Below are 27,868 nucleotides of genomic sequence, written 5' to 3'. Positions count from 1 at the left end.
AAACTTAGAAGAATGAAATCTGTGGGGCCAAGAGCGACTGAGTACTGATCATTCCATCAAAGTATCAACAAGATTCGATGAAAAAATATTTGCTGAGATTCCAGTAAAATCAGAGTTTTCTGGAAGCTTAGGAAACGCTTTTAAATGAAAGTGTTTTTTTACAGCCTCTTCTTGGGCTACTTCAACATGAAACAAAGCATAGAGAACACATTCAGAAAAAATTGAATGTGTCAAGTTTCAAGGAGCTAGCACAAACCATTTTGATTTAGATTTCCAACTGCCTCTATCTCTATAGAAGAAAACAAAGTGAAAACCTAAATTTCAAAATGTTCCTGCAAATGAAAGCTTCAACCTAGAAGAATGACAGTTGGGGTTCCAAGTGCACTGGAGAACTGATCATTCTTTCAAGGTATAAACAAAATCGGGTGAAAAAATATTTGCTGAGAATCCAGTAAACTTGGAATTCTGTGGAAGCTTGGCAAATGCTTTCGAATAAAATTGTTTTTTCTTTGGTTCTTTTTAGGGATATTTCAACAGGAAACAAAGGTTAGAGATTTCACTGAAGACTAATTGAGTGTGTCATGATTCAAACAGCTTGCACAAACCATAAAGATTTAGAGTTCCAAATGCCTCTATCCCTATAGGGGAAAACTAAGTGAAACCTAAAAATTCAAAGTATTCCTGCAAACCAAGGATTCAAAGTAGAAGAGTAAAATATGTGGGGGTGGGGGCAGTGCAAATGGACTATCGATCCTTCCTTTGAAGTATCAACAAGATCGGGTGAAAATATATTTGTTGAGATTTGAGTAAACTCAGACTTCTGTGGAAGCTTGGAAAATGTATTAAAATGAAAGTGTTCTGTCCTTCCCTCTGCTTAGGGATAATTCAACAGTGAGCAAAGCATAGAGAGTACACTGAGAAATAATTGAGATTGTCAAGTTTCAAGCAGCTGCACAAACCATGTTTGATTTAGAGTTCCAAATGCATGTATTCCTATAGGGGAAAAGGAAGTGAAACCTAAAATTTCAAAGTGTTCCTGGAAAAGAACGCTTCACCTTGAAGAACAAAATTTGGGATGATAAGTGCAACTGGTATACTCATGCTTCCTGCCAAGTATCAACAATATCGGGTGAAAAAAAATATTTGCAGAAAATCCAATAAACTCAGAGGTCTGTGGAAGCTCTGCAAACACATTCAAATAAAAGTGTTTTTTTTTCTTACCTCTGCCTAGGGCTACTTAAACAGAGACAAAGTATAGAGAGCACACTCAGATTTAATTGAGTGACTTAAGTTTCAAGCAGCTAACGCAAAACATTTTTGATTTAGAGTTCCAAATGCATGTATCCCAAAATGTGAAAATGAAGTTAAACCTAAAATTTCAAAATGTTCCTGCAAACAAACGTTTCAACCTAGAAGAATGAAATTTGTACAGCCAAGTTCAAATGGTATATTCATGTTTTCTGCCAAGTATCAACAAGATTAGGTGAAAAAAAATATTTGCTAAATGTCCAGTAAACTTGGAGTTCTATGGAAGCTCTGCAAACACTTTCAAATGAAAGTGTATATTCCTTGCTTCTGCTTAGGGCTACTTCAACAGGGAAGAAAGCACAAGAGAGCAAACTGAGAACTAATTGAGTGAGTCATGTTTCTAGCAGCTAGCACAAATCAGGTTTCATTTAGAGTTTCAAATGCATGTATCCCAATATTGGACAAAGAAGTGAAACATAAAAATTCAAAGTGTTTCTGCAAAAGAATACTTCAACATAGAAGAACGAAATTTGGGCAGCCAAGTGCAACTGGTATACTCATCTTTCCTGCCAAGTATCAACAAGTTCAGTTGAAAAAATATTTGCTGAAATTCCAGTAAACTCAGATTATTGTGGAATATCTTCAATCGCATTCAAATGGAAGTGTATATTTCTTGCCTCTACTTAGGTCTACTTCAAAAGGCAACACAGCATAGAGAGTGCACTGAAAACTAATTGAGTGAGTCAAGTTTCAAGCAGCAAGCACAAACCATGTTTGATTTAGACTACCAAATTTTTACAGGGGAAAAGGAAGTGAAACCTAAAAATTCAAAGTTTTCCTGCAAACGAATCTTTCAATGTAAAAGAACAAAATTTGTGTAGCCAAGTGCAACTGGTATACTAATTTTTCCTGCCAAGTATCAACAAGATTGTGTGACAAAATATTTGCTCAGATTCCAGTAAAATCCGAGTTCTGTGGAAACTCTGCAAACACTTTCAAATTGAAGTGTATTTTCCTTACATCTGCTAAGGGTTACTTCAACAGGGAAAAAAGCATATAGAGCACATTGAGAACTAATTGAGTGAATCAAGTTTCAAGACGCTAGCATAAAATGTGACTGATTTATAGTTCCAAAACCATGTATCATTTTATGGGAAAATGAAGTGAAACCAAATATTCAAAGTGTTCCTACAAACTAATGCTTTAACCTAGAAGGAGGAAATTTGAGTGGCCAAGTGCAACTGGTATACTCATCTTTCAAGCCAAGTATCAACATGATCAGATGAAAAAGTAATTGCTGAGATTACAGTAAACTGTGAGTTCTGTGGAAGCTCTCCAAACACTTTCAAATGAAAATTATTTTTCTTGCCTATGCTTTGGTCAACTTCAACAGGGAACACAGCATAGAGAGCGTATTGAGAACTTATTGAGTGAGTCAAGTTTCAGACAGCGACCACAAACCATGTTTGATTTAGAGTTCCCAAAGCATTTATCCTAATAGGGAAAAACAAAGTGAAACCTAAAATTTCAAAGTGTTCCTAAAACGAACGATTCAACCAAAAAGAACTAAATGTGGGCAGCTGAGTGCAAGTGGTATAAATATCTTTACTGCCAAGTATCAAAAAGATCGGGTGAGAAAATATTTCTGTGGAATCTCTGCAAACGCTTTCAAATGCAAGTGTATTTTCCATGCCTCTACTTATGGCTACTTCAATAGGGAACACAGCATAGAGAAAGCACACTGAGAACTAATTGAGTGAGTCAAGTTTCAAGAAGCTAGCAAAAACCGTGTTTTATTTAGTGTTCCAAATGCATGTATTCCTATTGGAGAAAACGAATTGTAACCTAAAGATTCAAAGAGATCCTGCAAACGAACCCCTCACCCTAGAATGAAAATTGGTCAACCATGTGCGACTGGTATACTCATCTTTCCTGCCATGTATCAACAAGATCAGATAAAATATATATATTTTCTGAGATACCAGAAACCTCGGAGTTCTATGGAAGCTCTGCAAATGCTTTAAAATTTACGTATATTTTCCTTGTCTCTGCTTAAGGCTACTCCGATAAGGAATAAAACATAGAGAGTGCACTGAGAACTAATGAGTGAGTCATGGTTCAAGCAGCTATAATGAACCTTGTTTGATTTAGTGTTCCAAATGCATGAATCTCTATAGCGGACATCCAAATGAAACCTAAAAATTCAAAGTGTTCCTGCAAATAAACCCTACAACCTATAAGAATGAATTTTGGGCAGGCAACTGCAACTGGTATAATATTCTTTCCAGCCGTGTATCAAAAGGATCGGGCAAAAAATATATTTCCCTAGATACCAGTAAACTTGGAGTTCTGTGGAAGCTCTGCAAATGTTTTAAAATGAAAGTGTAATTTCCTTGCCTCTGCTTAGGGCTACTTCAACAAGAAAGAAAGCACAGAGAGTGCACTGAAAACTAATTCAGTGAGTCAAGTTTCAAGCAGGAAACTCGGACCGTGATTGATTTAGTGTTCCAAAGGCATGCATTCCTTTAGGGGTAATTGAAGTTCAACCTAAATATTCAAAGTGTTTTTGCAAATGACAGCATCAATATAGAAGAATGAAGTTTGAAAATCAAAGTTCATCTGGTATTTTCATCTCTTCTGCCACGTAGCAAAAGATGGGGTGAAATAATATTTGCTGAGATTCCAGTAAATTAGGAGTTCTGGGGAAGCTCTGCAATCATTTTCAAAAGGCAATGCATTTTCCTTGCCTCTGTTTTGAGCTACTTCAAGAGGGAACACAGCGTAGAGAATGCACGGAGAAATAATTGAGTGAGTCAAGTGTCAAGCAGCTAGCAAAAAATGTGAATGATTTTGAGTTCCAAATGCATATATCTTACATGGGAAAATGTAGTGAAACCTAAAAATTCAAAGTGTTCATGCAAATGAACGCTTCAACCTTGAAAAACAAAATTTGGGTATCCAAATTTCATGCCAAGTATCAACAAGATCAGGTGAAAAAATATTTGCTGAGATTCCAGTGAACTCGGAGTTCTGTGGAAAGTCTGCAAATGTTTTCAAAAGAAAGTGGATTTTCCTTGCTTCTGCTTAGGGCTATTTCAACAGGGAACAAAGTGTAGAGAGTGCACTGTGAAATAATTGGGTGAATCAAGTTTCAAGCAGCTAGGATAAACCGTGTATGATTTAGAGTTCCCAATGGATGTATTCATATAGGGTGGAAAATGAAGTGAAACCTAAAAAATTGAATTGTTCCTGCTAACTAACGCTTCAACCTACAAAAATTAAATTCGGGAAGTCAAGTGCATCTGGTATACTCATGTTTCCTGCCAAGTATCAACAAGTTTGTTTGAAAAAAAAATATTTGCTGAGATTCCAGTAAACACGGAGTTCTGTGGAAGCTCTGCAAACACGTTTAAATTAAAGTGCATTTTCGTTGCATGTGCTTAGGGTTATTTTATCAGGGAACAAAGCTAGAGAGCACACTGTGAACTAATTGAGTGAGTCAAGTTTCAAGGAGCTAGGACAAACCATGTTTCATTTAGAGATCCAAATGCCTGTTTCCCTATAGCAGAAAATGAAATGAAACCTAAAATATTCAAAGTGTTCCTGCCAATGAACGCTACAACCTAAAAAATAAAATTTAGGCAGCCAAGTGCAACTGATATACTCATCTTTCTTACCAAATATCAATATGATCCGGTCAAAAAATAATTGTTGATATTCTTGTACACTCGGAGTTCTGTGGAAGCTCTGCAAATGCTCTCAAATGAAAGTGTATTTTCCTTGACTCTTCTTAGGGCTACTTCAACAGGGAACAAAGTATAAAAAGTGCAGTGAGAACTAATTGAGTGTGTCAAGTTTGAAGAAGATAGCCAGAACCATGTTTGATTTAGAGTTCCAAAATCCTGTATTCCTATAATGAAAATGAGGTGAAACCTATAAATTCAAAGTTTCCCTGCAAAAGAACGCTTCAACCTAGAAGAATGAAATTTGGGAAGCCAAGAGCAACTGGTATACTCATATTTTGTGCCAAGTATAAACAAGATAGGTTGAAAAAATATTTGCTGACATTCCTGGAAACTCAAACTTCTTTGGAAGTTCTGCAAACGTTTTCAAATTAAAGTGTATTTTCCTTGACTCTTGTTATGGCTACGTCAATAGGGAACAAAGAATAGAGTTCACACCGAGAATTAATTAAGTGAGTCACATTTCAAGCTGCTAACACAAAACTTGTTTGATTTAGATTAAAAATGCATGTATCCCTAAAGGGGAAAACGAAGTGAAACCGAAAAATTCAAAGTGTTCTTTCAAAGGGACATTTCAACCTACAAGAACAAAATTTGGACAGCCAAGTGCAAATGGGATACTCATATTTCCTGAAATGTTTCAACATGAAAAGTTGAAAAAATAGTTGCTGAGATTTCAGTAAACTCGAAGTTCTGTGGAAGCTCTGCAAACGCTTTCATATGAAAGTGTATTTTCCTTGCCTCTGTTTAGGGTTACGTAAACAGAGAACAAAGCATAGAGAGCAAACTGAGACCTAATGAGTGAGTCAATTTTCAAGCAGCTAGCAAATACCATGTTTGATTTAGAGTTCAAAATTCCTGTATCCCTATAGGGGAAAACAAAATGAAACCTAAAATTTCAAAGTTTTCAGGCAAACAAATGTTTCAACCTAGAAGAAAGAAATTTGGGCACCCAAGTTCAACTTGTATACTCATCCTTCCTGCCAAGTGTCAAGAAGAATTGGTGACAAAATATATGCTGTAATTCCAGTAAACTCTGAGTTCTGTGGAAGCATTTCAAATGCTTTCAAATGAAAGTGTATTTTCCTTGCCTCTGCTTAGGGCTACCTCAACAGGAAAGAAAGAATAGACAGCACACTGAGAACTAATTGCGTGAGTCAAGTTTCAAGCAGCCAGTACGAACATATTTGATTTAGAGTTCTAAATGTATGTAAACCTATAGGGGAATATGAAGTGAAATCTAAAACGAATGCTTCAACCTAGAAAAACAAAATTTGGGAAGCCAAGTAAAACTGGTATACTCATCTTTCCTCCCAAGTATCAATAAGATCAGTTGAAAATGTATTTTCTGAGATTCCAGTAAACTTAGAATTCTTTGGAAGCACTGCAAACGCTTTCATATTAAAGTGTATTTTCCTTGCCTCTGCTTTGGGCTACTACAACAGTGTACAAAGCATAGAGAGTACACTGAGAACTTATTGAGTGAGTCGAGTTTCAAGCATCTAGCACAAACGGTGTTTGATTTAGAGTTCCACAAGCATATATCCATTTAGGGGAAAACCAAATGAAACCTAATAATACAAAGTGTTTCTGCACACAAACGCTTCAACTAAGAAGAACAAAATTTGGGAAGCCAAGTGCAACTAGTATACTAATTGTTCCTGCCACATATCAACAAGTTCGGGTGATAAAATATTTGCTGAGATTCAAGTAAACTCGGAGTTCTGTGGAAACTCTGCAAATGCTTTCAAATGAAAGTGTATTTTCCTTGCCTCTGCTTAGGGCTACTTCAACAGGGACAAAAGCATAGATAGTGGAATGAGAACTAAGTGAGTGAGACAAGATTCAAGCAGCTAGCACAAACCATGTTTGATTTAGAGTTCCAAATGCATGTATCCCTGCGGAGGAAAAGGAAGTGAAACCTAAAAATTCAAAGTGTTCCTGCTAATGAATGCTTCAACCTAGAAGAACAAAATGTGGGCAGCCAAGACAACTGGTATAGTCATCTTCTCTGACAAGAAACAACAAGTTCGGGTGAAAAAATATTTGCTTATATTCCAGTAAATTGGAGTTGTGTGGAAGCTCTGCCAATGCTTTCAAATGTTAGTGTACTTTTATTGCCTCTGGTTAGGGCTATTTCAACAGAAACCGAAGCATACAGAGTGCCCTGAGAACTAATTGAGTCAAATTTCATGCATCTAGCACACAACATGTATGATTTACAGTTCCAAGTGAAGGTATCCCTAGAGGTGAAAACAAAGTAAAACCTAAAAATTCAAAGTGTCCCCACCATCAAAAGCTTCAACTTATGAGAATGAAATTTGGGAAGCCAAGTGCAATTGGTATACTAATCTTTCCAGCCAAGTATCTACATGATCAGGTGAAAAAATCTTTGCTGAGATTCCAGTAATCTCAGAATTCTGTGGAAGCACTGCAAAGGCTGTCAAATGAAAGTGTGTTTTCCTTGTTTCTGCTTATTTCTACATAAACAGGGAAAGAAGCATAGAGAGCACAAAAGAATTAATTGAGTGAGTCAAGTTTCAAGCAGCTAGCACGAAACCTTGTTTGATTTAGTTTTCCAAATGCATATATTCTTATAGGGAAAACCAATTGAAACCTAAAACTTCAAAGAGTTCCTGAAAACAAAAACTTCAACCTAGAACAAAATTTGGGTACCCAAGTGAAACTGGTGTAGTCATGGTTTCTACCAGTATCAACAAGATTGTGTAAGAAAATAAATACTCAGTTTCCAGTAAACTTGGAGTTCTGTGGAAGCTCTTCTAGATTTTTCAAATGAAAGAGTATTTTCCTTGGCTCTGCTTAGGGCTACTTCAACAGGCCGGGAGGCAGCGGCCCGCTGGCTCCCAGTCAATCAGTCGCCCGGCCAGGCTCAGAAGTGCGCCGCTGGGGTCGTGCCTCGCCCTGAGTTTCGGGCCCCACTCTGCAAAGCCACCGCAGTCACCCCCTTCGGACTCAGTGCCCAGGTCGGAGGGCTCTGCGCCTTGTTGGTACCAGTCAACGACCAGCACGCGCACAGCACCGCCCTGAGGAAGGGCACAGACCCCTGTGTCCAGTGTCCAGGAAAGGACCGACTGTGGGAGAAGCACCCTGATTCAAACCCCTGTGGGAGCTTATCCGGCGGCCTCACCAGACGGAAAGCCCCCTCCCCTGCAAGCATTGCAGGGGGGAGAGGGGGGAGGGAGGGGAGCAGTGGTTGCGGGGACACGCGCCCACCGGGTCGTCAGGCCCTGCGTCTTGTCCTGTCCTCTGCAGGTGGACCGGTCGCCGCGACCAAGGGGCCTCTGCTTCCCTGTCCCCACCGGCCGGGCTTCAACTCCTCTTGGCACCTGGTCCTCCAAGGCAACCCCCTGGCCCCGAACCGCTTGCCTGCTCTGAAGGCTGCTTCCTCCTCTTTCAGGAGCGCCTGCCCTCTTTTGCCATCTGCTCTCTTGCTTGGCTCTCAGCGCAGACTCCTAAGACCCTGTGGCCTCCTCGGCCTTCTCTCAGCCTCTGCTGAGCACACACCCTGAAGTCGTGCGCGCACTTCAAGGGTGATGTGTGAATCCACTCTTACATCCATGGGAAGTTAGATGGCAGATGAGAGAACCTGTGACTGCCCAGTCTCGAGGCTACCATGGACCTGGTGACTTGCAGCCCAGAGTGAGTTGGCTGGGGTGGGGTGGGGGGTAGAGGGGTGAGTGTGTGTCTCTGTGTGTGTGTGTGTGTGTGTGTGAGAGAGAGAGAGAGAGAGAGAGAGAGAGAGAGTAGAGTCAAGGCCAGAGAGGGACTGAGTGGGAGATGGAGACAGGGATGCCTCCTCACAGGCCAAGAGAGGCACAAGAGAGAAGGAGAGATGGATGAACAGAGACCCACAGCGACATCTGGTGCTCCGATGAGAGTGAAAGGGAGAGACAGGCAGAGAGATAGACTCAGGGGGACCCTCACGGAGGAAGGCGGTGGGGAAGGAGGTAGACACAGGAGGGACCTTGCGGAGGTGGTGCAAAGAGAGAAGGACCCAGACACGCTCGATGGACTCTCCCACTCCCAGGATCTGGGTGGCAAGGTTCTGCTTGTGTGGCAGGAACGGGTGAGGGAGCGGGCCCCGCGGGTGGGCCCCGTGTTCTGAGGAAGGCGGGTGTCGCCCCCCCCACACCCCATCCTCCAGGCCGAGGGGTGGGGGGGGTCGGTCAGGGTGCACAGGGAGGGTCGTGGCCTGGACCTGGCTCGGCTCAGCGGAGTCTCATGGAGCGAGTGTCCTAGCGTCCCTGGGGAGAGCCAGGCCTGTGGGCTTTGCTGCAGGCGCTGGGCGCTGGTCGTCAGGCCAGCCGCAGGCCTGAAGGGACAGCGACCGGCAGCCCAGGGCTGCGCCTGCGCCCTGGCCCGAGGGCCCGGGGGTCACGGCCTGTCTCTCGGGGCCACGCAAGTTAAAAGTGTGTGTGGGAAGGGGGCGCAAAAGCCTACAGCACCCGGTATTCCCAGGCGGTCTCCCATCCAAGTACTAACCAGGCCCGACCCTGCTTAGCTTCCGAGATCAGACGAGATCGGGCGCGTTCAGGGTGGTATGGCCGTAGACGGTGAGGGCCGCCCGGGGGCGCCTCAAGAGCCTGCTCCGGGTTCCACCCTTCAGTCCAGGGGAGGGGAGGGGGGTGGAGGGGGGAAATCGGAGGGGGTGGTCCCAGGGGGCCTCCCTCGCCCGCCCCACAAGAGCGCAGCCCAGCCCAACTCAACTCAAGGCTGGGGGCTCTCACGCTCCGACCTGACTCCACCCGGCAGCGGCCCAGGGGTCCTGGGAGACTGGGACTGGCTGAGTCCCGCCTCCAACACCGCCCCTCTCCACCTGGCTCCACCTACCGCGAGCCCCACCAAGCGCCCACAGGGCACGCACCGCCCCGCCCAGGCCTGGCGTGGCCTGGCGTGGCCTGGACTCCTCCGCCGCTCCTCGCCAAGGCCCAGGCCTCCCGCGACCCCAACCGCCCCCCACGGATCCCCGGCCCCCCACCGCCACGCCCACCCCGACTTTCGCCAGGCGGAGAAGCCCAGAAGCCCTGGCCCTTTCAGTGTCCCGCGCGCGCGAACCTAGCCTAGCCTAGCCCGGAGCCCAGAGAGCCAGGGGCGGAGAGGCAGGCGGGCACCCCCGTCGGAAACCCCAGGGACCCTGACAGAGGCCCAGCGCCCCAGGAGGAAATGCAGTCCGACTGGGCAATGGCCAGCCGCCGGCCACACACGTCCCCTGCGCGTGCCTGGCGCGTGGAGCCACGCACAGGGAGGGCAGGAGGGAGGAACACACTCACGGACTCACGGAAAACCGGGCAGAGGGTGGCCGGGGGGCAGCGGCCCGCTGGCTCCCAGTCAATCAGTCGCCCGGCCAGGCTCAGAAGTGCGCCGCTGGGGTCGTGCCTCGCCCTGAGTTTCGGGCCCCACTCTGCAAAGCCACCGCAGTCACCCCCTTCGGACTCAGTGCCCAGGTCGGAGGGCTCTGCGCCTTGTTGGTACCAGTCAACGACCAGCACGCGCACAGCACCGCCCTGAGGAAGGGCACAGACCCCTGTGTCCAGTGTCCAGGAAAGGACCGACTGTGGGAGAAGCACCCTGATTCAAACCCCTGTGGGAGCTTATCCGGCGGCCTCACCAGACGGAAAGCCCCCTCCCCTGCAAGCATTGCAGGGGGGAGAGGGGGGAGGGAGGGGAGCAGTGGTTGCGGGGACACGCGCCCACCGGGTCGTCAGGCCCTGCGTCTTGTCCTGTCCTCTGCAGGTGGACCGGTCGCCGCGACCAAGGGGCCTCTGCTTCCCTGTCCCCACCGGCCGGGCTTCAACTCCTCTTGGCACCTGGTCCTCCAAGGCAACCCCCTGGCCCCGAACCGCTTGCCTGCTCTGAAGGCTGCTTCCTCCTCTTTCAGGAGCGCCTGCCCTCTTTTGCCATCTGCTCTCTTGCTTGGCTCTCAGCGCAGACTCCTAAGACCCTGTGGCCTCCTCGGCCTTCTCTCAGCCTCTGCTGAGCACACACCCTGAAGTCGTGCGCGCACTTCAAGGGTGATGTGTGAATCCACTCTTACATCCATGGGAAGTTAGATGGCAGATGAGAGAACCTGTGACTGCCCAGTCTCGAGGCTACCATGGACCTGGTGACTTGCAGCCCAGAGTGAGTTGGCTGGGGTGGGGTGGGGGGTAGAGGGGTGAGTGTGTGTCTCTGTGTGTGTGTGTGTGTGTGTGTGTGAGAGAGAGAGAGAGAGAGAGAGAGAGAGAGTAGAGTCAAGGCCAGAGAGGGACTGAGTGGGAGATGGAGACAGGGATGCCTCCTCACAGGCCAAGAGAGGCACAAGAGAGAAGGAGAGATGGATGAACAGAGACCCACAGCGACATCTGGTGCTCCGATGAGAGTGAAAGGGAGAGACAGGCAGAGAGATAGACTCAGGGGGACCCTCACGGAGGAAGGCGGTGGGGAAGGAGGTAGACACAGGAGGGACCTTGCGGAGGTGGTGCAAAGAGAGAAGGACCCAGACACGCTCGATGGACTCTCCCACTCCCAGGATCTGGGTGGCAAGGTTCTGCTTGTGTGGCAGGAACGGGTGAGGGAGCGGGCCCCGCGGGTGGGCCCCGTGTTCTGAGGAAGGCGGGTGTCGCCCCCCCCACACCCCATCCTCCAGGCCGAGGGGTGGGGGGGGTCGGTCAGGGTGCACAGGGAGGGTCGTGGCCTGGACCTGGCTCGGCTCAGCGGAGTCTCATGGAGCGAGTGTCCTAGCGTCCCTGGGGAGAGCCAGGCCTGTGGGCTTTGCTGCAGGCGCTGGGCGCTGGTCGTCAGGCCAGCCGCAGGCCTGAAGGGACAGCGACCGGCAGCCCAGGGCTGCGCCTGCGCCCTGGCCCGAGGGCCCGGGGGTCACGGCCTGTCTCTCGGGGCCACGCAAGTTAAAAGTGTGTGTGGGAAGGGGGCGCAAAAGCCTACAGCACCCGGTATTCCCAGGCGGTCTCCCATCCAAGTACTAACCAGGCCCGACCCTGCTTAGCTTCCGAGATCAGACGAGATCGGGCGCGTTCAGGGTGGTATGGCCGTAGACGGTGAGGGCCGCCCGGGGGCGCCTCAAGAGCCTGCTCCGGGTTCCACCCTTCAGTCCAGGGGAGGGGAGGGGGGTGGAGGGGGGAAATCGGAGGGGGTGGTCCCAGGGGGCCTCCCTCGCCCGCCCCACAAGAGCGCAGCCCAGCCCAACTCAACTCAAGGCTGGGGGCTCTCACGCTCCGACCTGACTCCACCCGGCAGCGGCCCAGGGGTCCTGGGAGACTGGGACTGGCTGAGTCCCGCCTCCAACACCGCCCCTCTCCACCTGGCTCCACCTACCGCGAGCCCCACCAAGCGCCCACAGGGCACGCACCGCCCCGCCCAGGCCTGGCGTGGCCTGGCGTGGCCTGGACTCCTCCGCCGCTCCTCGCCAAGGCCCAGGCCTCCCGCGACCCCAACCGCCCCCCACGGATCCCCGGCCCCCCACCGCCACGCCCACCCCGACTTTCGCCAGGCGGAGAAGCCCAGAAGCCCTGGCCCTTTCAGTGTCCCGCGCGCGCGAACCTAGCCTAGCCTAGCCCGGAGCCCAGAGAGCCAGGGGCGGAGAGGCAGGCGGGCACCCCCGTCGGAAACCCCAGGGACCCTGACAGAGGCCCAGCGCCCCAGGAGGAAATGCAGTCCGACTGGGCAATGGCCAGCCGCCGGCCACACACGTCCCCTGCGCGTGCCTGGCGCGTGGAGCCACGCACAGGGAGGGCAGGAGGGAGGAACACACTCACGGACTCACGGAAAACCGGGCAGAGGGTGGCCGGGGGGCAGCGGCCCGCTGGCTCCCAGTCAATCAGTCGCCCGGCCAGGCTCAGAAGTGCGCCGCTGGGGTCGTGCCTCGCCCTGAGTTTCGGGCCCCACTCTGCAAAGCCACCGCAGTCACCCCCTTCGGACTCAGTGCCCAGGTCGGAGGGCTCTGCGCCTTGTTGGTACCAGTCAACGACCAGCACGCGCACAGCACCGCCCTGAGGAAGGGCACAGACCCCTGTGTCCAGTGTCCAGGAAAGGACCGACTGTGGGAGAAGCACCCTGATTCAAACCCCTGTGGGAGCTTATCCGGCGGCCTCACCAGACGGAAAGCCCCCTCCCCTGCAAGCATTGCAGGGGGGAGAGGGGGGAGGGAGGGGAGCAGTGGTTGCGGGGACACGCGCCCACCGGGTCGTCAGGCCCTGCGTCTTGTCCTGTCCTCTGCAGGTGGACCGGTCGCCGCGACCAAGGGGCCTCTGCTTCCCTGTCCCCACCGGCCGGGCTTCAACTCCTCTTGGCACCTGGTCCTCCAAGGCAACCCCCTGGCCCCGAACCGCTTGCCTGCTCTGAAGGCTGCTTCCTCCTCTTTCAGGAGCGCCTGCCCTCTTTTGCCATCTGCTCTCTTGCTTGGCTCTCAGCGCAGACTCCTAAGACCCTGTGGCCTCCTCGGCCTTCTCTCAGCCTCTGCTGAGCACACACCCTGAAGTCGTGCGCGCACTTCAAGGGTGATGTGTGAATCCACTCTTACATCCATGGGAAGTTAGATGGCAGATGAGAGAACCTGTGACTGCCCAGTCTCGAGGCTACCATGGACCTGGTGACTTGCAGCCCAGAGTGAGTTGGCTGGGGTGGGGTGGGGGGTAGAGGGGTGAGTGTGTGTCTCTGTGTGTGTGTGTGTGTGAGAGAGAGAGAGAGAGAGAGAGAGAGAGAGAGAGAGAGTAGAGTCAAGGCCAGAGAGGGACTGAGTGGGAGATGGAGACAGGGATGCCTCCTCACAGGCCAAGAGAGGCACAAGAGAGAAGGAGAGATGGATGAACAGAGACCCACAGCGACATCTGGTGCTCCGATGAGAGTGAAAGGGAGAGACAGGCAGAGAGATAGACTCAGGGGGACCCTCACGGAGGAAGGCGGTGGGGAAGGAGGTAGACACAGGAGGGACCTTGCGGAGGTGGTGCAAAGAGAGAAGGACCCAGACACGCTCGATGGACTCTCCCACTCCCAGGATCTGGGTGGCAAGGTTCTGCTTGTGTGGCAGGAACGGGTGAGGGAGCGGGCCCCGCGGGTGGGCCCCGTGTTCTGAGGAAGGCGGGTGTCGCCCCCCCCACACCCCATCCTCCAGGCCGAGGGGTGGGGGGGGTCGGTCAGGGTGCACAGGGAGGGTCGTGGCCTGGACCTGGCTCGGCTCAGCGGAGTCTCATGGAGTGAGTGTCATAGCGTACGTGGGGAGAGACAGGCCTGCTGCCAATGAACGCTCCAACCTAAAAGAAAAATAACAATTGGCCAGGCATGTGCCACTGCTATACTCAAATCCTTGCTGAGAATCTACAAGATCACGTGAAAAAATATTTGCTGAAATTCCAGTAAAATCCCAGTTTGTGAAAATTCTGAAAAAGCATTCAATTGAAAGTGTATTTTCCTTGCCTCTGCTTAGTGCAAATTCAAAAGAGAAAAAAGCAAAGTGAACACACTGAGAACTAAATAACTGAGTCAAGTTTCAAGCAGCTGGCACAAACCATGTTGGATTTAGATTTCCAAATTCCATGTATCCCTAAAGGGGAAAACGAAGTGAGACCTAAAAATACAAAGTGTTCCTGAAAGTGAAAGCTACACCCTAAAAGAACAAAACTTGGATGGTCAAGTGCAAATGGTATTCGCATCTTTCCAGCAATCATCAAAAAGATCATTTGAAAACATATTTGTTGAGATTCCAGTAAACTCAGAGTTCTGTAGTTGCTGTGCAAACGCTTAAATTACACTGTATTTTTCTTGCCTCTTCTTATGGCTACTTCATAAGGGCACAAAGCATAGAGAGCGCACTTAGAACTCATTGATTGAGTCAATATGTAAGCAGCTAGCAAAAACCGTGTTTGATTTAGAGATCCAAATACATATATTCCTATAGGGGAAAACGAAGTGAACCCTTAAACTTCCAAGTGTTACTGCCAACGAACGCTTCAAGCTGGAAGAAAGAAATTTCAGCAGCCAAGTGCAACTGGTATAATCATAATCCTTGCCAAGTATTACCAAGATTGGGAGAAAAAATATTCGCTGAAATTCCAGTAAAATCAGAGTTCTGTGGAAGGTCTGCAAACGCTTTCAAAAAAAGAGTGTATTTTCATGGGCTCTGCTAATAGGTACTTAAACAGGGAACAAAGCATAGAGAGAGCACTGATAACTAATTGAGTGAGTCAAGTTTCAAGCAGCTAGCAGAAATCCTGTTTGATGTAGAGTTCCAAATGTCTGTATCCCTATATGGGAAAATGAAGTGAAACTGAAGAATTCAATGTGTTCCTGCCAATGAAAGCTACAACATAGAAGAACGAAATTTGGGCAGCCAACTTCAACTGGTATATTCATGTTTCTTCATGAGTATTACCAAGATTGGGTGAAAAAATATTTGCTGACATTCCAATAAACTCGGATTTCTGTGGAAGCTATGCAAATGATTTCAAATGAAAGTGTATTTTCCTTGCCTCTACTCAGGGCCCCTTCAACAGGGAACAAAACATAAAGTGTGCACCAAGAACGAATTGAGTGAGTCAAGTTTCAAGCACCTAGGAGAAACTGTGTTTGATTAAGAGTTCCAAATGCATGTATCCCTATAGGGGAAAACGAAGTGAAACCTAAAAATTCAAAGTGTTCTGTCCAAAGAACGCTTCAACGAAGAAGAACAAATTTTGGTCAACCAAGTGCAAAAGGATGAGTCATCTAGCTTGGCTAGTGTCAACAAGTTCGGGTGAAAAAATATTTGCTGAGATTCCAGTAAACTCGGCATTCTTTGGAAGCTCTGAAAATGCTTTAAAATTAAAGTGCATTTTCCTTGCCACCTCTAAGGGCTACTTCAAAAGGGAACGAGGCGTAGAAAACACATGGAGAACTAATTGAGTGAGTCAAACTCCAAGCAGCTAGCTCAAAGCGTGTTTGATTTCTACTTCCAAACGCCTGTATCCCTATATGGGAAAAGGAAGTGAATCCTAAAAATTCAAACTGTACTTGCAAATTAACACTTTTACCCAGAAGAAAGCAATTTGGGCAGCCATGTGCAACTGGTATTCACATCAGCTTTGCGCAGTATTAAGAAGATCTGGTGAAAAAATATATGCTGAGATTTCAGTGAACTCAGAGTTCTGTAGAAGCTCTGCAAACACTTTCAAATGAAAGTGTATTTTTCTGGCCTTTGTTAAGGGTTTCTTCAACCATGAACTAAGCATAGAGAGCATACTGAGAAGTAATTGAGTTAGTGAAGTTTCAAGCACCTAGCACAAGCCATGTTTAATTTAGAGTTCCAAATACATGTGTCCCTGTAGGGGAAAATGAAGTGAGACCTAAAAATTCAAAGAGTTTCTGCCAACAAAGTCTTCAAGGTAGAAGAACAAAATTTGGGCAGCCAAGTGCAACTGTTATAGTCATCTATTTTGCCAAGTATCAAGAAGAACAGGTGAAAAAATATTTGCTGCGATTCCCTTAAATTCGGAGTTTTGTGGACACCGTGTAAATGATTTAAAATGAAAGTGTACTTTCCTTGCCCCTGCTTAGGACAACTTCATTAGGGAACAAAGCGTAGAGAGCACACTGCGAACGATTTGAATGGGTCATGTTTCAAGCACCTAGCACAAACCGTGTTTCATTTAGAGTTTCAAAAACATGTATAAGGGAAAAGAAAGTGAAACCTAAAAATTCAAACTATTGCTGCCAATGAACGCTCCAACCTAAAAGAAAAAAACAATTGGCCAGGCATGTGCCACTGCTATACTCAAATCCTTGCTGAGAATCTACAAGATCACGTGAAAAATTATTTGCTGAAATTCCAGTAAAATCCCAGTTTGTGGAAGCTCTGATAAAGCATTCAATTGAAAGTGTATTTTCCTTGCCTCTGCTTAGTGCAAATTCAAAAGAGAAAAAACCAAAGTGAACACACTCAGAACTAAATAACTGAGTCAAGTTTCAAGCAGCTAGCACAAACCATGTTTGATTTAGATTTCCAAATTGCATATATCCCTATAGGGGAAACCGAAGTGAGACCCAAAAATACAAAGTGTTCCTGAAAGTGAATGCTACAACCTAAAAAAAAAAAACTTGGATGGTCAAGTGCAAATGGTATATGCATCTTTCCAGCAATCATCAAAAAGATCGCTTGAAAAAATATTTGTTGAGATTCCAGTAAACTCAGAGTTCTGTAGTTGCTCTGCAAACGCTTAAATTACAGTGTATTTTTCTTGCCTATTCTTATGGCTACTTCATCAGGGCACAAAGCATAGAGAGCGCACTAAGAACTCATTGATTGAGTCAATTTGTAAGCAGCTAGCAAAAACCGTGTTTGATTTAGAGATTCAAATACATATATTCCTATAGGGGAAAACGAAGTGAACCCTTAAACTTCCAAGTGTTACTGCCAATGAACGCTTCAAGTTAGAAGAAAGAAATTTCAGCAGCCAAGTGCAACTGGTATAATCATAATCCTTGCCAAGTATTACCAAGTTTGGGAGAAAAAATATACGCTGAAATCCCAGTAAAATCAGAGTTCTGTGGAAGGTCTGCAAACGCTTTCAAAGGAAAGTGTATTTTCATGGGCTCTGCTTATAGGTACTTAAACATGGAACAAAGCATAGAGAGGGCACTGATAACAAATTGAGTGAGTCAAGTTTCAAGCAGCTAGCAGAAACCCTGTTTGATGTAGAGTTCCAAATGCATGTATCCCTATAGGGGAAAATGAAGTGAAACTGAAGAATTCAATGTGCTCCTGCCAACGAACGCTATGACGTAGAACAATATTTGTGCAGACATGAGCAACTGTTATACTCATCTTGCATGCTGAATATGAACAAGATCAAATGAAAAAAATATGTCCTGGAATTCCAAGTAACCCAGAGTTCTGAGGTAGCTCTGTAAATGCTTTCAAATGAAAGTGTATTTTCCTTGCCTCTTCTAAGGGCCACTACCAAAGGGAACAAAACATAAAGAGCCCACTAAGAATGAATTGAATGAGTCAAGTTTCAAGCAAATAGCACAAACCGTGTTGGATTTAGAGTTCCAAATGTCTGTATCCCTATATGGGAAAATGAAGTGAAACCTAAAAATTCAAAGTGTGCCTGCAAACTAACACTTCTACCCAGAAGAAAACAATTTGGGCAGCCATGTGCAACTGGTATACACATAATCCTTGATGAGCATTAAGAAGAACGGGTGAAAAAATATTTTCTGAGATTCCAGTAACCTCAGAGTCCTTTGGAAATTCTACAAATGCTTTCAAATGAAAGTGTATTTTTCTGGCCTTTGCTTAGGTCTACTTCATCAGGGAACTAAGCACAGAGAGCACAATGAGAAATAATTGACTGAGGAAAGTTACAAGAAGCTAGCACAAACTGAATTTGATTGAGAGTTCCAAGTGCATGTATCCCTCTAGGACTAAATGAAGTGAAACCTAAAAATTCAAAGTGTTCCTGCCACAGAACACTTCAACCTAGAAGAACAAAATTTGGGCAGCCAAGTACGACTGGTATAGTCATCTTGCTTGCCAAGTATCAACAATATCTGGTGAAAAAATATTTGCTGAGATTCCCATAAACTCGGAGTTCTATGGAAGTACTACAAATGCTTTCAAATGAAAGTGTGTTTTCCTTGCCTTTGCTTAGGGCTACTTCAACAGGGAACAATGCATAGAGAGGCAGCATAGAACTAATTGAGAGAGTAAAGATTCAAGACACTAGCACAAACTGTGTTTGATTTAGAGTTCCAAATGCATGTATGTCAATAGGGGAAAATGAAGTGACAACTAAAATTTCAACGTGTTCCTGCCAAAGAAGACTTCAACCTAGAAAAACAAGATTTGGGCAGCCAAGTGCAAATGGAGTACAAATCTTTCTTGAAGAGTATCAAGAAGATTGGGTGACAAAATGGTAGCTGATATTCCGGTAAACTCTAAGTCCTGTGGAAGCATTCAATTGAAAGTGCATTTTCCTTGCCTGTACTTAGGGATCCATCAACAAGGAAAAAAACATATAGAGTGCACTGAGAAATAATTTACTATGTCTTTTTTAAAGTAGCTCGCCCAAACCCTACTTCATTTAGAGTTCCAAATGCATGTATCCTTATAAGGAAAAATGAAGTGATATCTAAAAATATATAAATGAACACTTCAACATACAAGAATGAAATTTGGGCAGCCAAGTGTAACTGGTATACTCATGTTTCCTGCCAAGTATCAACAAGAACGGGTGAAAAAATTTTTGCTGAGATTCCCGTAAATTCGGAGTTCTGTGGACGCTGTGTAAATGCTTTAAAATGAAAGTGCACTTTCCTTGCCTCTGCTTAGGACAACTTCAATAGGGAACAAAGCGTAGAGAGCACACTGAGAACGAATTGAGTGGGTCATGTTTCAAGCACCTAGCACAAACCGTGTTTCATTTAGAGTTTCAAAAACATGTATCCATATAAGGGAAGAGAAAGTGAAACCTAAAAATTCAAACTACTGCTGCCAATGAACGCTCCAACCTAAAAGAAAAAAACAATTGGCCAGGCATGTGCCACTGCTATACTCAAATCCTTGCTGAGAATCTACAAGATTGCGTGAAAAAATATTTGCTGAAATTCCAGTCAAATCCCAGTTTGTGGAAGCTCTGATAAAGCATTCAATTGAAAGTGTATTTTCCTTGCCTCTGCTTAGTGCAAATTCAAAAGAGAAAAAAGCAAAGTGAACACACTGAGAACTAAATAACTGAGTCAAGTTTCAAGCAGCTAGCACAAACCATGTTTGATTTAGATTTCCAAATTGCATGTATCCCCAGAGGGGAAATCGAAGCGAGACCTAAAAATACAAAGTGTTCCTGAAACTGAATGCTACAACCGAAAAGAACAAAACTTGGATGGTCAAGTGCAAATGGTATACGCATCTTTCCAGCAATCATCAAAAAGATCGTTTGAAAAAATATTTGTTGAGATTCCAGTAAACTCAGAGTTCTGTAGTTGCTGTGCAAACGCTTAAATTACAGTGTATTTTTCTTGCCTATTCTTATGGCTACTTCATCAGGGCACAAAGCATAGAGAGCGCACTTAGAACTCATTGATTGAGTCAATTTGTAAGCAGCTAGCAAAAACCGTGTTTGATTTAGAGATCCAAATACATATATTCCTATAGGGGAAAACGAAGTGAACCCTTAAACTTCCAAGTGTTACTGCCAACGAACGCTTCAAGCTAGAAGAAAGAAATTTCAGCAGCCAAGTGCAACTGGTATAATCATAATCCTTGCCAAGTATTACCAAGTTTGGGAGAAAAAATATTCGCTGAAATTCCAGTCAAATCAGAGTTCTGTGGAAGGTCTGCAAACGCTTTCAAAGGAAAGTGTATTTTCATGGGCTCTGCTTATAGGTACTTAGACAGGGAACAAAGCATAGAGAGGGCACTGATAACTAATTGACTGAGTCAAGTTTCAAGCAGCTAGCAGAAATCCTGTTTGATGTAGAGTTCCAAATGCATGTATCCCTGTAGGGGAAAAGGAAGTGAAACTGAAGAATTCCATGTGTTCCTGCCAATGAACGCTACAACATAGAAGAAGGAAATTTGGGCAGCCAAGTTCAACTGGTATATTCATGTTTCTTCATGAGTATTACCAAGATTGGGTGAAAAAATATTTGCTGAGATTCCAGTAAACTCGGATTTCTGTGGAAGCTATGCAAATGATTTCAAATGAAAGTGTATTTTCCTTGCCTCTCCTCAGGGCCACTTCAACAGGGAACAAAACGTAAAGAGTGCACCAAGAACTAATTGAGTGAGTCAAGTTTCAAGCGCCGAGCAGAAACTGTGTTTGATTTAGAGTTCCAAATGCATGTATCCCTATAGGGGAAAACGAAGTGAAACCTAAAAATTCAAAGTGTTCTGTCCAAAGAACGCTTCATCGAAGAAGAACAAAATTTGGTCAACCAAGTGCAACAGGAAGAGTCATCTTCCTTGGCTAGTGTCAACAAGTTCGGGTGAAAAAATATTTGCTGAGATTCCAGTAAACTCAGCCTTCTTTGGAAGCTCTGCAAACGCTTTAAAATTAAAGTGCGTTTTCCTCGCCACCTCTTAGGGCTACTTCAAAAGGGAACGAGGCGTAGAGAACACACTGAGAACTAATTGAGTGAGTCAAATTTCAAGCAGCCAGCTCAAAGCGTGTTTGATATATACTTCCAAATGCCTGTATCCCTATATGGGAAAACGAAGTGAATCCTAAAAATTCAAACTGTACTTGCAAATTAACACTTCTACCCAGAAGAAAGCAATTTGGGCAGCCATGTGCAACTGGTATTCACATCAGCTTTGCGCAGTATTAAGAAGATCTGGTGAAAAAATATATGCTGAGATTTCAGTGAACTCAGAGTTCTGTTGAAGCTCTGCAAACACTTTCCAATGAAAGTGTATTTTCCTGGCCTTTGTTAAGGGCTAGTTCAAGCATGAACTAAGCATAGAGAGCATACTGAGAAGTAATTGAGTTAGTGAAGTTTCAAGCACCGAGCACAAGCCGTGTTGAATTTCGAGTTCCAAATACATGTGTCCCTGTAGGGGAAAATGAAGTGAGACCTAAAAATTCAAAGAGTTTCTGCCAACAAACTCTTCAAGGTAGAAGAACAAAATTTGGGCAGCCAAGTGCAACTGTTATAGTCCTCTTTTTGGCCAAGTATCAACAAGAACGGGTGAAAAAATATTTGCTGAGATTCCCGTAAATTCGGAGTTCTGTGGACGCTGTGTAAATGCTTTAAAATGAAAGTGTACTTTCCTTGCCTCTGCTTAGGACAACTTCAATAGGGAACAAAGCGTAGAGAGCATACTGCGAACGAATTGAGTGGGTCATGCTTCAAGCACCTAGCACAAACCGTGTTTCATTTAGAGTTTCAAAAACATGTATCCCTACAAGGGAAGAGAAAGTGTAACCTAAAAATTCAAACTACTGCTGCCAATGAACGCTCCAACCTAAAAGAAAAAAACAATTGGCCAGGCATGTGCCACTGCTATACTCAAATCCTTGCTGAGAATCTACAAGATCGCGTGAAAAAATATTTGCTGAAATTCCAGTCAAATCCCAGTTTGTGGAAGCTCTGATAAAGCATTCAATTGAAAGTGTATTTTCCTTGCCTCTGCTTAGTGCAAATTCAAAAGAGAAAAAAGCAAAGTGAACACACTGAGAACTAAATAACTGAGTCAAGTTTCAAGCAGCTAGCACAAACCATGTTTGATTTAGATTTCCAAATTGCATGTATCCCCAGAGGGGAAATCGAAGCGAGACCTAAAAATACAAAGTGTTCCTGAAACTGAATGCTACAACCGAAAAGAACAAAACTTGGATGGTCAAGTGCAAATGGTATACGCATCTTTCCAGCAATCATCAAAAAGATCGTTTGAAAAAATATTTGTTGAGATTCCAGTAAACTCAGAGTTCTGTAGTTGCTGTGCAAACGCTTAAATTACAGTGTATTTTTCTTGCCTATTCTTATGGCTACTTCATCAGGGCACAAAGCATAGAGAGCGCACTTAGAACTCATTGATTGAGTCAATTTGTAAGCAGCTAGCAAAAACCGTGTTTGATTTAGAGATCCAAATACATATATTCCTATAGGGGAAAACGAAGTGAACCCTTAAACTTCCAAGTGTTACTGCCAACGAACGCTTCAAGCTAGAAGAAAGAAATTTCAGCAGCCAAGTGCAACTGGTATAATCATAATCCTTGCCAAGTATTACCAAGTTTGGGAGAAAAAATATTCGCTGAAATTCCAGTCAAATCAGAGTTCTGTGGAAGGTCTGCAAACGCTTTCAAAGGAAAGTGTATTTTCATGGGCTCTGCTTATAGGTACTTAGACAGGGAACAAAGCATAGAGAGGGCACTGATAACTAATTGACTGAGTCAAGTTTCAAGCAGCTAGCAGAAATCCTGTTTGATGTAGAGTTCCAAATGCATGTATCCCTGTAGGGGAAAAGGAAGTGAAACTGAAGAATTCCATGTGTTCCTGCCAATGAACGCTACAACATAGAAGAAGGAAATTTGGGCAGCCAAGTTCAACTGGTATATTCATGTTTCTTCATGAGTATTACCAAGATTGGGTGAAAAAATATTTGCTGAGATTCCAGTAAACTCGGATTTCTGTGGAAGCTATGCAAATGATTTCAAATGAAAGTGTATTTTCCTTGCCTCTCCTCAGGGCCACTTCAACAGGGAACAAAACGTAAAGAGTGCACCAAGAACTAATTGAGTGAGTCAAGTTTCAAGCGCCGAGCAGAAACTGTGTTTGATTTAGAGTTCCAAATGCATGTATCCCTATAGGGGAAAACGAAGTGAAACCTAAAAATTCAAAGTGTTCTGTCCAAAGAACGCTTCATCGAAGAAGAACAAAATTTGGTCAACCAAGTGCAACAGGAAGAGTCATCTTCCTTGGCTAGTGTCAACAAGTTCGGGTGAAAAAATATTTGCTGAGATTCCAGTAAACTCAGCCTTCTTTGGAAGCTCTGCAAACGCTTTAAAATTAAAGTGCGTTTTCCTCGCCACCTCTTAGGGCTACTTCAAAAGGGAACGAGGCGTAGAGAACACACTGAGAACTAATTGAGTGAGTCAAATTTCAAGCAGCCAGCTCAAAGCGTGTTTGATATATACTTCCAAATGCCTGTATCCCTATATGGGAAAACGAAGTGAATCCTAAAAATTCAAACTGTACTTGCAAATTAACACTTCTACCCAGAAGAAAGCAATTTGGGCAGCCATGTGCAACTGGTATTCACATCAGCTTTGCGCAGTATTAAGAAGATCTGGTGAAAAAATATATGCTGAGATTTCAGTGAACTCAGAGTTCTGTTGAAGCTCTGCAAACACTTTCCAATGAAAGTGTATTTTCCTGGCCTTTGTTAAGGGCTAGTTCAAGCATGAACTAAGCATAGAGAGCATACTGAGAAGTAATTGAGTTAGTGAAGTTTCAAGCACCGAGCACAAGCCGTGTTGAATTTCGAGTTCCAAATACATGTGTCCCTGTAGGGGAAAATGAAGTGAGACCTAAAAATTCAAAGAGTTTCTGCCAACAAACTCTTCAAGGTAGAAGAACAAAATTTGGGCAGCCAAGTGCAACTGTTATAGTCCTCTTTTTGGCCAAGTATCAACAAGAACGGGTGAAAAAATATTTGCTGAGATTCCCGTAAATTCGGAGTTCTGTGGACGCTGTGTAAATGCTTTAAAATGAAAGTGTACTTTCCTTGCCTCTGCTTAGGACAACTTCAATAGGGAACAAAGCGTAGAGAGCATACTGCGAACGAATTGAGTGGGTCATGCTTCAAGCACCTAGCACAAACCGTGTTTCATTTAGAGTTTCAAAAACATGTATCCCTATAAGGGAAGAGAAAGTGTAACCTAAAAATTCAAACTACTGCTGCCAATGAACGCTCCAACCTAAAAGAAAAAAACAATTGGCCAGGCATGTGCCACTGCTATACTCAAATCCTTGCTGAGAATCTACAAGATCGCGTGAAAAAATATTTGCTGAAATTCCAGTCAAATCCCAGTTTGTGGAAGCTCTGATAAAGCATTCAATTGAAAGTGTATTTTCCTTGCCTCTGCTTAGTGCAAATTCAAAAGAGAAAAAAGCAAAGTGAACACACTGAGAACTAAATAACTGAGTCAAGTTTCAAGCAGCTAGCACAAACCATGTTTGATTTAGATTTCCAAATTGCATGTATCCCCAGAGGGGAAATCGAAGCGAGACCTAAAAATACAAAGTGTTCCTGAAACTGAATGCTACAACCGAAAAGAACAAAACTTGGATGGTCAAGTGCAAATGGTATACGCATCTTTCCAGCAATCATCAAAAAGATCGTTTGAAAAAATATTTGTTGAGATTCCAGTAAACTCAGAGTTCTGTAGTTGCTGTGCAAACGCTTAAATTACAGTGTATTTTTCTTGCCTATTCTTATGGCTACTTCATCAGGGCACAAAGCATAGAGAGCGCACTTAGAACTCATTGATTGAGTCAATTTGTAAGCAGCTAGCAAAAACCGTGTTTGATTTAGAGATCCAAATACATATATTCCTATAGGGGAAAACGAAGTGAACCCTTAAACTTCCAAGTGTTACTGCCAACGAACGCTTCAAGCTAGAAGAAAGAAATTTCAGCAGCCAAGTGCAACTGGTATAATCATAATCCTTGCCAAGTATTACCAAGTTTGGGAGAAAAAATATTCGCTGAAATTCCAGTCAAATCAGAGTTCTGTGGAAGGTCTGCAAACGCTTTCAAAGGAAAGTGTATTTTCATGGGCTCTGCTTATAGGTACTTAGACAGGGAACAAAGCATAGAGAGGGCACTGATAACTAATTGACTGAGTCAAGTTTCAAGCAGCTAGCAGAAATCCTGTTTGATGTAGAGTTCCAAATGCATGTATCCCTGTAGGGGAAAAGGAAGTGAAACTGAAGAATTCCATGTGTTCCTGCCAATGAACGCTACAACATAGAAGAAGGAAATTTGGGCAGCCAAGTTCAACTGGTATATTCATGTTTCTTCATGAGTATTACCAAGATTGGGTGAAAAAATATTTGCTGAGATTCCAGTAAACTCGGATTTCTGTGGAAGCTATGCAAATGATTTCCAATGAAAGTGTATTTTCCTTGCCTCTCCTCAGGGCCACTTCAACAGGGAACAAAACGTAAAGAGTGCACCAAGAACTAATTGAGTGAGTCAAGTTTCAAGCGCCGAGCAGAAACTGTGTTTGATTTAGAGTTCCAAATGCATGTATCCCTATAGGGGAAAACGAAGTGAAACCTAAAAATTCAAAGTGTTCTGTCCAAAGAACGCTTCATCGAAGAAGAACAAAATTTGGTCAACCAAGTGCAACAGGAAGAGTCATCTTCCTTGGCTAGTGTCAACAAGTTCGGGTGAAAAAATATTTGCTGAGATTCCAGTAAACTCAGCCTTCTTTGGAAGCTCTGCAAACGCTTTAAAATTAAAGTGCGTTTTCCTCGCCACCTCTTAGGGCTACTTCAAAAGGGAACGAGGCGTAGAGAACACACTGAGAACTAATTGAGTGAGTCAAATTTCAAGCAGCCAGCTCAAAGCGTGTTTGATATATACTTCCAAATGCCTGTATCCCTATATGGGAAAACGAAGTGAATCCTAAAAATTCAAACTGTACTTGCAAATTAACACTTCTACCCAGAAGAAAGCAATTTGGGCAGCCATGTGCAACTGGTATTCACATCAGCTTTGCGCAGTATTAAGAAGATCTGGTGAAAAAATATATGCTGAGATTTCAGTGAACTCAGAGTTCTGTTGAAGCTCTGCAAACACTTTCCAATGAAAGTGTATTTTCCTGGCCTTTGTTAAGGGCTAGTTCAAGCATGAACTAAGCATAGAGAGCATACTGAGAAGTAATTGAGTTAGTGAAGTTTCAAGCACCGAGCAGAAGCCGTGTTGAATTTCGAGTTCCAAATACATGTGTCCCTGTAGGGGAAAAGGAAGTGAGACCTAAAAATACAAAGAGTTTCTGCCAACAACTCTTCAAGGTAGAAGAACAAAATTTGGGCAGCCAAGTGCAACTGTTATAGTCCTCTTTTTGGCCAAGTATCAACAAGAACGGGTGAAAACATATTTGCTGAGATTCCCGTAAATTCGGAGTTCTGTGGACGCTGTGTAAATGCTTTAAAATGAAAGTGTACTTTCCTTGCCTCTGCTTAGGACAACTTCAATAGGGAACAAAGCGTAGAGAGCATACTGCGAACGAATTGAGTGGGTCATGCTTCAAGCACCTAGCACAAACCGTGTTTCATTTAGAGTTTCAAAAACATGTATCCCTACAAGGGAAGAGAAAGTGTAACCTAAAAATTCAAACTACTGCTGCCAATGAACGCTCCAACCTAAAAGAAAAAAACAATTGGCCAGGCATGTGCCACTGCTATACTCAAATCCTTGCTGAGAATCTACAAGATCGCGTGAAAAAATATTTGCTGAAATTCCAGTCAAATCCCAGTTTGTGGAAGCTCTGATAAAGCATTCAATTGAAAGTGTATTTTCCTTGCCTCTGCTTAGTGCAAATTGAAAAGAGAAAAAAGCAAAGGGAACACACTGAGAACAAAATAACTGAGTCAAGTTTCAAGCAGCTAGCACAAGCTGTGTTGAATTTCGAATTGCAAATACATGTGTCCCTGTAGGGGAAAATGAAGTGAGACCTAAAAATTCAAAGTGTTTCTGCCAACAAACTCTTCAAGGTAGAAGAACAAAATTTGGGCAGCCAAGTGCAACTGTTATAGTCCTCTTTTGGGCCAAGTATCAACAAGAACGGGTGAGAAAATATTTGCTGAGATTCCCGTAAATTCGGAGTTCTGTGGACGCTGTGTAAATGCTTTAAAATGAAAGTGTATTCTCCTTGCCTCTGCTTAGGACAACTTCAATAGGGAACAAAGCGTACAGAGCATACTGCGAACGAATTGAGTGGGTCATGCTTCAAGCACCTAGCACAAACCGTGTTTCATTTAGAGTTTCAAAAACATGTATCCCTATAAGGGAAGAGAAAGTGTAACCTAAAAATTCAAACTACTGCTGCCAATGAACGCTCCAACCTAAAAGAAAAAAACAATTGTCCAGGCATGTGCCACTGCTATACTCAAATCCTTGCTGAGAATCTACAAGATCGCGTGAAAAAATATTTGCTGAAATTCCAGTCAAATCCCAGTTTGTGGAAGCTCTGATAAAGCATTCAATTGAAAGTGTATTTTCCTTGCCTCTGCTTAGTGCAAATTCAAAAGAGAAAAAAGCAAAGTGAACACACTGAGAACTAAATAACTGAGTCAAGTTTCAAGCAGCTAGCACAAACCATGTTTGATTTAGATTTCCAAATTGCATGTATCCCCAGAGGGGAAATCGAAGCGAGA

The 27,868-nt window shown here is 44.4% G+C and overlaps 2 non-coding genes across 2 annotated transcripts; both read right to left on the bottom strand.

Moving 5' to 3' along the window:
• Positions 1-9,445: 9,445 nt before the first annotated feature.
• Positions 9,446-9,564, bottom strand: LOC124100100 (5S ribosomal RNA). The gene has a single exon (XR_006854161.1). It is a non-coding gene; the product is annotated as a 5S ribosomal RNA (ribosomal RNA).
• Positions 9,565-11,926: 2,362 nt separating this feature from the next.
• Positions 11,927-12,045, bottom strand: LOC124100099 (5S ribosomal RNA). The gene has a single exon (XR_006854160.1). It is a non-coding gene; the product is annotated as a 5S ribosomal RNA (ribosomal RNA).
• Positions 12,046-27,868: the final 15,823 nt, after the last annotated feature.

Source organism: Marmota monax, unplaced genomic scaffold (assembly GCF_021218885.2).
Source record: "Marmota monax isolate L192 unplaced genomic scaffold, Marmota_monax_Labrador192_F-V1.1 WCK01_AAM20220418_F8-fsc00893, whole genome shotgun sequence".
NCBI lineage: Eukaryota > Metazoa > Chordata > Mammalia > Rodentia > Sciuridae > Marmota > Marmota monax.
Note: the sequence above shows the minus strand (reverse complement) of the source record. Positions and strands in the feature narration are given on the sequence as shown.